Here is a 10,808-nt window from a genome sequence, read left to right as displayed (position 1 = left end):
ATGTTATGTATCATATATATATACATTACATATATATACTATGTATGTACTAATATATATATACATATTCAAATATATGATAGTATATAAGCATATATATATATATCATACCATACATATATGATATATAGTCAACTATACATAATAATATACTAATATATAGTATGTATGTATACAATGCATATATGTCATATCATATGTATGCTAATGTGAACATATATAGTATGTAATATTTTAGTACATATATATAAGTATATAATACTACATATATATACATATATATCCATATATATATACATATAATATCTCTATATATATAACATATTATATACATAGTATATAATATACATATTATGATACATATATATTATATGTCCAATCTCATGAGAGCGAAGTAAGGAAAGAAAAAAAATACAACTCTACTCTATAATGCAATGCATAAACTACATGAATTAAGAATGGCCAAAAGAAGCAACTAAGGATAGGAAAGAAATCCGGCTGTTCCCGGATAGTGCACCCCCCACCTCTTAATAGTCCAGGTGTGAGAAGTTCCGAGTTTCGTGATTCTTTGAAAACGCCGCCGCTCGGCCTCGCATGACGGAAACGAAGCCATAAATGGTCATTTTCTCTGCAATACTCTTCGCCGTCAGGCTCGAGACGGAGTGCCTGGATACCGAGGCCACCAATAACGTCAAGATAACCTAGTAATTAGGTTTACGTAGGTTGATATTAGATCACACTGAAATATAGCAATAACCCCCTCTTTGAACTAGATTCCACACTACTTGCAAGAATACTAAATAATCCCATGATTCAAGCAAATAGCATCTAGTTAGCATCTAGAAACCCATCTAGATCAAATCCTAGGGCATTTAAACCAAACCTCAAAGATCTACCATTAGAGATCTAGGAGCTCACCTCAACAAGCTTTCTCCACTAGCAAGGAAGAAGAAGAAGATGGAACTCCACCTTCTAGCACCCTTCTCCACCAACTTTTCCTCTTGGATCCACCCTAAGAGAGAGAGAGAGAGCTATCTTAGAGAGAGAGAGAGCTAGTTTAGGTTGCAAGTGTGAGGAAAATGAGAGAGGAGAAGGCCAACCCACTTCTATAACCCCTTCTCATGCCACAATTGCATAAAACCCCTCAAACAACCCAAGTTACGCGCTACAGGGACCGGACCCTTTAGAGGGACTGGACCCCGAGAGCAGAATTTCGCCCAGAGCAGCAGTCTGCCTTTCTCCACACGTACGGGGACCGAACCCTCTAGAGAGACCGGACCCCGAGAGCAAATTTCTTTTGAAAATTTCTGGGATTTCTCCCCAATGCTCTTCGAGGCCCCTCAACACCCTTAGAAGCCATTCTAACACATTCGGACTTTTCCGAAGCGTTCCGAAGCCAACAACTCCGCACTTTGGTCAATTCCGACCGAAGTTCGAATTCGTACGTACCGAGTATCCAATATCTTACAGCGATGAGGGTCGGAAACAATGCAATTTTTTTTGAAATAGTGTAATTTTCATCGAAAGAGTGCAACTTTCATTTTAAAGAGTGTAATTTGTATCTCCAAGAGTGTAAAATTCATATTAAACAGTGCAATTTTTTTGTAAAAATTATACAATTTTATTTTAACAGTGCAATCTCATCATCTTCTTTCTTTCTCTAATTCTTAAACTTTTTGATCGTAGTAACAATATATAATAATCTTTCAAAGAGAAAATTTTTTTCTTTATTTCTTAATTTTAATTCTTATTTTTTTTCTACCGTCTACATTTTTGTTTACTCCTTGAAGATGGACGCGTCTTTTTTCCTCACCGTCAAGAACCGCAAGCACCTCCTCGGCAACGACCTCATCACCTTTGTCCGCTCGCTTCGGCCTAACCCGAGCCCGCTCTAAGTTCTCATTTTCCTTCTCCGATGTCAGTGAAGGCGGAGGAAGAGGAAGTGGCGTTGCCCTCATTGCCGTTGTCGAGGGCGGCCTGTCACACCCTAGATTACACGTTGCCCCGGGCACGCCAACAGACCTGCCGTATACGAAGGAGTTTTTTCTGTATACGAAGTGAAGCTGTACTGAAACTGTAATCAAACAACACTACAACCAGTAGTATAGAGCTGCTAGAAAGAAAAAGAACAAGTAAAATAAAAGCGAGTTCCATATACATACATAATATCTAGGTACAAAAAGGGCTCGTCCCAGCGAGTTATAATATCTGTATGTACATGAACTCCAACAAAAGTAAATCTACCTGCAGCAGGGATCCTCTATCTTAGCAACTAGTCGGGTAGGGCTCTAGCTCGCAACGCCCTTGCCACGATCAGCCTCAAAAGATGCAGCAGCCGGAACCGATGGCTTTGCAAAAGAAGGGTAACAACTGGGCGTGAGAACTACTATAACACAAGTAGTCCTCAGTGGGTGTCCCTCAACATCATCGGTGCACCCACTAAGTCTACAGAAGGAAGTAAAGATAGTAGGAAAGCTGGAAAACAATCTACAGCTACATGTCCCTACACTATCATGCTCTACACTAACCAACTGTAGTAAAAGTAAATCCTGACCCAATCTCACCAGGGATTGTGATACATCCGTCCCGCCTGTCGAAGCTACACTAACAACCACCATGCTGGGTAGTTAGTGGAGAGCAAGTCCAACCAGGACACAATGACACCAACGCAAAAGCACTAAGCCCGACTCCGAAGTGGCACTCGTGGGTGCGACCCAAACAAGTATGCAAGCGTATCTCTGTCAAGCTCAATCAGGCTCTCACAGGCTAACGTCAAGAACCAGGGTCCAACTGGTCTAACAACCAACAAGTCACGTGCCCTCGGCACAATCTGATGCCAACTCGGCAAACTAGGTCTACCGTTAATCCCGACGGCACCCAACTATCCGGAACAGCCTGAACACCACTGTAAAAATACACTCGGCATCCCAGCACGAGCGTAACAGAGATCTAAACTACCTGGGGTATCCACTACGCCGATACTGCGGCGATACAAAATAACAACGGTTCCTAGAGCTAAATCATGTAGTTTAAGCATATGACAGGTCATAATCGCAGTTTTCTCCTAAATCATATCCAAGTCCACATGTGTAGTAGATACAAGCGAAAGACAAAGCTCCAATTCAGATTTCGAAGATAACAACATGATATCCATAAATCAAGCAATCTAAATATACTAAACAACACGATAAACATATGCCGACTATATAGCTACTTATGAGGTAAACTGACGATTAACCCACCTCAAAAGCTAATCCCAAAGCGGCGCAACGTCGAGAACGGTGGAATCGCACCCTCGCCCGGACTCCTCACGACGCTATGACGACGAACACGCGCTCGAACGGCACCGCGGCGCGACGTCGACGAAACTCCAACTCCGCCCGAGCTCCTTCCTGTGTGCGGCCGAGTCTAGAGAGAGAGAGGAGAAGAAGCATGCAAAGCATTCTTTCTCAGCCTCTCTACACATGTCTATAGCAGTGGGGAAGGAGGGTGACATGTACGAGGCATGGAAAGACCAAATGCCCTCTCACCTACCCTGGTGTACCGATACACGAGCAGCTGTACCGGTACAAATGGCAACCCGAGAGCAATCTGCGCGAAAACAGGCGAAGTGTACTGGTACACCCCCGATGTTGTACCGGTGCAGAAAGTGTACCGGTACACTTCCGATGTTGTATCGTTACAACAAGTAGAAAATCTGCAATTTGCAGATTCCAATGCTAACTCCTGCTCTCGCGTGCCCACTGAGTCCGTTTTGCGTCTATTTCGCGCCAACGCGACTCGAACTTGTCCCGACACCCTCACGACGTGTCGACAAGCCTCAAATGCTGTACACCAGGGATACTACACGGCCTATAATATCTGAGGTTCAAATAATTATGGAAATTCGAATTTAAATTTTTAAATGTCAAATTATATATATATGTATGGATATATTGGTGGAACGCGGAGAGGGTAGGTTTTGTCGCAAATCAGTGATCAAATCTGACAAAACAAAATTGTAGATTCGATGCTCCAGTCGTGTTGAACGCGCCGGCGCAATCCGATCAAAAATTCGATGGACAGATCTCCGGGAATCGCATAATGATCACTGAGGGGTCGAAATTGGCAAAACAGAAAATCTGTGAAAAGCCCAATATTTTATGCATCGTTTTGCGTGATTTCGAACGTCGAGGTACGTACGCACGAAATACACACGCTGTGGGGTACTCAATGTTTAAATCTTAGTTTTTGAGGACTTATGTGCAATTGTAGCAGTTGGTATATAAATACATCTAGGGTTTTCCAAGCTAACCCTAACCCTAGGCTGCCTCTACTCCCTCAGCTGCGACCCCAACAACCTCCACTACTTCCCTGTCCCTCGCCGCTCTCACCTCGGCCGCAGGCTAGCTTCTCCGGCCACCGGAGAAGGCCAACTTTGTCTCCGTCCACCATATTTCTCTACCGAGCACCTCTCCTCTCTGCCGTGGACCACAGAGAAGGACCCACACACCCCAGGCCCTTCCCTGGCTGTGGTCCCAATCTCTGGCGCCGTCCCTGCTGGCCCCCTCCGTCCGCGCGCGCCGCCGGCCCCTCCAAGGCGATCCTCGACCACCCGCGGGCAGCTCGGGCTGAGCTCGAGCCAGCTCATGGCCGCGAGCTGCCGCTGCCTCGTGGCTAGCCGCCCTACCTCCCTCGACCTCCAATGGCCTCCCTCTCGCCGCCCCCGTCGTCCCCACGGACCGCCGGCCGCCACCCAGCTCCCTACGGCCGCCCAGACTCGGCTCGAGCCGAGCCGGGGTCATCTTAACCCCTACCCTTGGACGGTCGTGTCGGCCTCCCTCGGCCTCCGGCGACCAGTTGCCGCCGCCCCAAAGCTCCCCCGACTGCCGCCTAGCACCGCCAACCCGTGAACCGGAGGCCAAGCGCGCGAGCTTGATCTACTCCGCCGCGCCACCGGCTGCCTCCCGCCGCCGGCCAACACGTGCCCCGGCTCCCACTGACTGGCCACACCCGTCCCCTGCCGGTGTGCCCGCCATCCGGCGGCCGCCAGCCAGCCCGTGCTCCCACTGGTTCTGATAAGCTTGATTTCGTGTTTTTTGCGCACTGTTTTGGGTTCGGGTCGCTGTTCCGATGACCCGAGGGCACCCCGACACTCTCGGAAGTGAGCACGACAATCCCTGATCCGTGTCGATCATCGTAGTCACCTCCTTTGGGGTTAGCATAGCCCCAGTATGAGTATCAATCACGATTTAGTCACTATGCGCGTTGTTCGCTGAATTTCGCGTTGCTCCCGCGCTCTCCACAGTGACCGACCATGCTCCGAAACATGAGCACGGCCTCCGGCACATCGAGACCTATTAGCGGGTGTTTCAGCCAGCTCGAATGCCTTCGGTTTGCGCTGTCAGGCCGTAAAACCCCGAAAATCACATAAAATAATGTGATTTTATGCAGTCACGGGGGTTTATTTGCAAATTTACATTTCGTGGCTGCTGTGGGCAGTGTGTGCGGGCAGCGGGTGACCTCTGGAATGGTTGTCCAAGGTCCCGGGCCTTTTCGAAAATCAGATGTCGAATTTCGATGCATTTTTCGGCGAAATCCGCCAACAGAACACAGTTTTAGTTCAGAATTCTTCCAACGGTGCTTCACGATAAATTATGTAGTCGCCGAGCCTTGTTGGCTGATCACGCGCGTTGTTTTGAGGGTTCGGAAACAACGGGTGAGCGACAGTGGGTTCCGGTGTCGAAATTGACACTTCCGGGAATCTGGATCGGAACGATTATCCGACGATAATTATTTCGATGTGAGGATATGTGTTTGCTGCTAGGTCACACAAATTATTGTGTTTAGTGGCAACGGGTGACTCGTGGCACGAGTCGGTGAGTTCTGGGACAGTTCGTGGATCCCGGCGAAGTCCCGGTGTGATTTTCGGGACTTCTAGTAAGTTACGGTAATCGATTTTGGAAAATCAATTCCCGTGGGTTTTACAGGTCGGATTGTGGCTTAGTGGTTCTTAGTCGTGGGTTGGATTCTAACCTGGTGGACCTTTCGTAGGTCTCGTTGATATTCTTCCACAGTTGGGAGACCAGTGCTACGTACGTACGTACAGGTGGATACTTCGACCCGAAGTCGGTACAGTGGTACACGCTCGGTGACATCCTTTCCACCCTTCTCCTACTATCATGTTGCATTTATTTGTTGAGCCTTGCACCTTTATTATCACTTTATCGCTCTACTTGGTTTGTTTACATATCTAGCATCATGCGTAGAAGTAGAGTCGGTTTATGATGACATGTGAGATTTGTGACCTAGTTGGTTGGTTCTTGTATCTCGTACTATGACCTATTCGGTCAGTTTATTGCATCGAGCATTATGACATACTTGGTCGGTTGGACTACTTGGTAACCTATACAGTTGTCACACTCCAATAATCCCACATCGGATATGAATGAGGATGTGATTGGGTATATAAGAGATATAGACACTAGTAATAATAATTAGGCTTAAGCATTTTGGGTCAGCGGTTGGGTCCAACGAGTTATTGTTGCTAGTGGGCTGGGTCGTTATATTTAGTATCAGAGCCAGTTCACCAGCTGAAAATGTGTGGCGAGTCTGAAAGACAAGGTGATAGGTTATGCCGGAGTCCCAGGGTCTAAAAGATGAGGTGATAGCCTATGCCGGAGTCTGAATGACAAGGTGACCGGCTATGTCAGGATATGGATGACAAGGCTAACGAGACGAGTATCACATCGCCTCGTGATCTTGGGCTTTATGTGTGATTGGACTAACTGGACTGACGGGGACGTCAGGGTCTTAACGGGGGAAGTTTGACGAGGACGTCAGGGTCTTAACGGGGGAAGTCTGTCACACCCCACTAATCCCACATCGGATATGAATGGGAATGTGATTGGGTATATAAGACACTTAGACACTAGTAATAATAACTGGGCTTAAGCATTTTGGGCTGGTGGTTGGGCCCAACGAGTTATTGTTCCTAGTGGGCTGAGCGTTACAACGGTCGGTACACCCTGAGGGGTAGGATTGTCCGCTAGTTGCCGACTGTTGGCCATTGAGCATATCAGTATCGATCGCCACTGCTCGTACGCATTTCACGAACACCAGCGGTCTGATCCACTGCAAGCGGGTGTTCTTTTCCGAAAAATTGGTTTGGAGTGCCAGCTCGTGAGCCCAGGTGCTTTATGTGAGGGTTATATGCTTTCAGACCCGAATGCTTATACGAGAGCCATATACCTTTCAGAATCGGGTGCTTATGTGAGGGTCATTTACATGTTAGAGTAGTTGCGGCACAGGCCTGAGGTCTACGGACCGATATGGCAGGTTTCTGATTGGGTACTTTTGGACTAGTCGTCCGGTTGATGCATCATACAGTAGCGGTAGTGATTCATATATATCTCGTTTCTTTATTTATCATTGCTACTGTATTACCATTATCTATACTTTTGTTTATCCTCCTTGACTGGTGAGTACCCTCGCCCTCATCGACTTGCGGTACCCACTGGGAGGAGAGACATGTGTACATGTTCTCAACCCCCACCCTCTTCAGGTGACATTGCAGGTCCAAGTCGGGACGGTTCATGAGGTGCGTAGCTTAGCATTCAATAGATCCATCGGCATGTTGCTTTGGTTAAATTTTCAAACTCGTCTTTCAAATAATTTACTTAGACTTATTTATTCAGCGGTTTCCTTTATTTGAATAATTGGGATTTTGTGAATGTAATAAAGGATTTATGGATTTCTTACGAAATAGAAATGGTTTTCTATCCTTCGTGGTAGTGCGTTTTTAAAAGAAAAAGGTTTTTGGGTGGGAAACAGTTTTAAAAAAGTATTTCTTGGTTTTCATGGCTTAGTGTTTCAAAATGAGTTTCCGGATAAGAAACATTTTAAACTAATAGAAGTGGATATATGAATATTGTGATGAATTGGATGTGGATGCGAATGGTGAATATATATGGATATTTATATGTGTGTTGTTGTATCTTGTACTTGTGCGACGCCGTACAAATACAGAACAGACTCTGTCCGTGTGAACAGTGGACTCCCTATATTTGTGGCGGATCTGGCATACCCGGGGATCAAGGTTTTCAAAAAAAAAAAAAAAAAAAAATTGAGCATTTCCGCATTCGTTTTAAATCCAAAAAGGGACCCCGGGGTGTGATACGGCCGATGCCAGCAGAGGAGGAGATGGAATAAGAGGAAGTGGCGCCACCCTCGTTATCGTCGCTGAGGGCCGCGAAAGTGGTGTAGGAGGCGATGAGGGTCGGAGAGGAAAAAAAAGAACGAAGAGGAAAAAAAAAAAAAAAAAAGAGAAAGGAATAAGGGTATTTTGGTCAGTTTGTTGAAAATTCGATATGAATCTGCAAAACCCAAAATAGTGGCCAACTTTTGCAAAATCGCAAAACTAGTGGATTTTTTATGCAAATTGGCCAAATTATTTTATATGATTGAAAGCTACATTTGATTTTTGCTCTTTGAAAGTTATTGACATTTATAATTTGACAAGGATATTGTAATTCACCTGCAATATTATTTTATTCAAAAAAAACTTCAAAAGCAAATGTAGTATTCATTTCAAAAGTTTGATCACACTTCTAATCTATTAAATATTGCATCTTTTTTTAAGATCCTATTTGAATGTAATGTTAGGATTTGGTTAGATTTATAGTTGGATCCTAGTTGGGTTACAATTAATATTTAAATCTGTTGGAGATAAAATATTAAGATTTAAATATTAATTAGAGTATAAATCTAATTAGAGTAGGATTTGGTTAGATTTTTATGTAAGCTATAAATATAGCATATGTGCTATTATTTTGGTGGCGGTCATATGGCTTAGCCACACCTATATGGTACGGCCAAGGTGGTCATAATATTTGGACGCACTTAGTGCATGAAGGTACACTGTGTAAAAGAGGAGTCAAGTGTAATTCTTCTCTTGTTCAGTGAATTTTATTTCACCTATATATTTTCTGTTTTGATTTTTTTCTCATTTGTGATTGCATCAACTTTCGCTGAGGAGATGGGTTTTCTCTTTTGTGATTGCATCAACTTTTGCCGAGGAGACAGGTTTTCTCTTTCGTGATTGCATCAACTTTTGCTGAGGAGACGGGTTCATAGTAAAAATCTAATTTGATGCTTTCGTTGCAGAATCCCAACAACTGATACCAGATTCCCAACAATTGTTATCATAGCCTAAGGTTACCGATCTTGGGAGAGATCGACGCTAAAGCACTGGATTACCGATTGTGAGACCCCAGATAGTCCTATATATAAGATATAATATGGCTAAACTCTTAACCCGGCTTAAGCATTTTGGTTGGTGGCTAGACCCAAGAGGTTAAGAGAGTTAAGCGTGCTAGGACGGGAGTAGTCCTAGGATGGGTGACCCCCTGGGAAGTTGGGGCGTCACAGTTGGTATCAGAGCCAATTACCAGCCGGAAGTGTGAGATAAGTCTCGGCCGAGCCAGGGTCTGAATGACGGGCTAGCGAGACGAGTCTCACATCGCCTGGTACTTGTGAGTCTGAGCCTGACGAGGACGTCAGGGCTTAAAGGAGGGGAGATTGTGAGACCCCAGACAGTACTATATATAAGATATAATAGGGCTAAACTCTTAACCCGGCTTAAGCATTTTGGGTGGTGGCTAGACCCAAGAGGTTAAGAGAGTTAAGCGTGCTAGGACGGGAGTAGTCCTAGGATGGGTGACCCCCTGGGAAGTTGGGGCGTCACACCGATCCTCATAGAAAATCGACGTCATAGCACGATGTTACCGATCGTTGGAAGTGATCGATGTTAAATCACAATTTGATCTCGTACGTTAGGCATGTTGGACTCGAAGGGTTACAATTTTTTAACTTCTGGTGAAGCCATGGGGCGTTCAAAAGCAAGATCTGGTTATGTGCGAGAAGAACAAGCTTGAAAATTTATACATTATGAATCGGAACACAGTCAAAATGGGAGCGAGGACAATTTGGATTCCAAAAATTCACGAAGAAGCAGTCGCTTGAGATGGAGCGGCAGATGTGGCGACATCGAGCAAAGAAGACAAGCTAAAGGTGGAGCTTGCGTGGTGAGTGTTGGAAAAATCTTTCTGATCTTTTATTACAATATTCTTTAAAAACAATTCGAAATTTAATTTCAGATTTAGAAAAATTTCGAGAAAGAAAATAAATAACAAATATTGTAAAGAAAAGGTTTAGATAAGGCCTGTGGATCGAGGCGTGCAGAGCACTGTCCTAGAAGCGAAATTGCCACTCCACGTGCGAGGCTTTCCGGCAATTACATCCAACGATACAACGACCACGTTCCACCTCGTCGGCACGATTTCAAGTTGCCGCAAGATGAACCAAACAAGTTTCAGATCCAACAACGAAAGCTCGGCGAAAATCGGCGGAAAAGATTAATGACGGGAAAGCAGGAAATACGAGGTAGATGGTAGGTTTTTCTCTTAGGTATACGTCGGTTCACCCCAAACTCGTGCAACCTCGTCCAGTATTTATAACCAAGGCAAGAATCTTGCTTCAACGCGTTAAATTCATGTAGAACAAGATAAGCCTATGATTATACGGATAAGGATTAGGATTAGGATTAGGATTAGAATAAAGATAAAGATAAAACCAAAAAATTAAAAATAAAAAATAAAATAAAATAAACCGAGTGTATCGACCACGCGAGCAGCCGCCCACCCAGCCCGGCTCGGCTCGGCTCGTGCTCGTATTGAGCGTGTGTGTATTTAAACGAGAGCATAACTCTCATTTTCTCCCAAGCAACTAGCTTGAGAATAAAATTATATATATATATATATATATATATA

Source organism: Ananas comosus, unplaced genomic scaffold, assembly GCF_001540865.1.
Source record: "Ananas comosus cultivar F153 unplaced genomic scaffold, ASM154086v1, whole genome shotgun sequence".
Lineage (NCBI taxonomy): Eukaryota > Viridiplantae > Streptophyta > Magnoliopsida > Poales > Bromeliaceae > Ananas > Ananas comosus.
Note: the sequence above shows the minus strand (reverse complement) of the source record.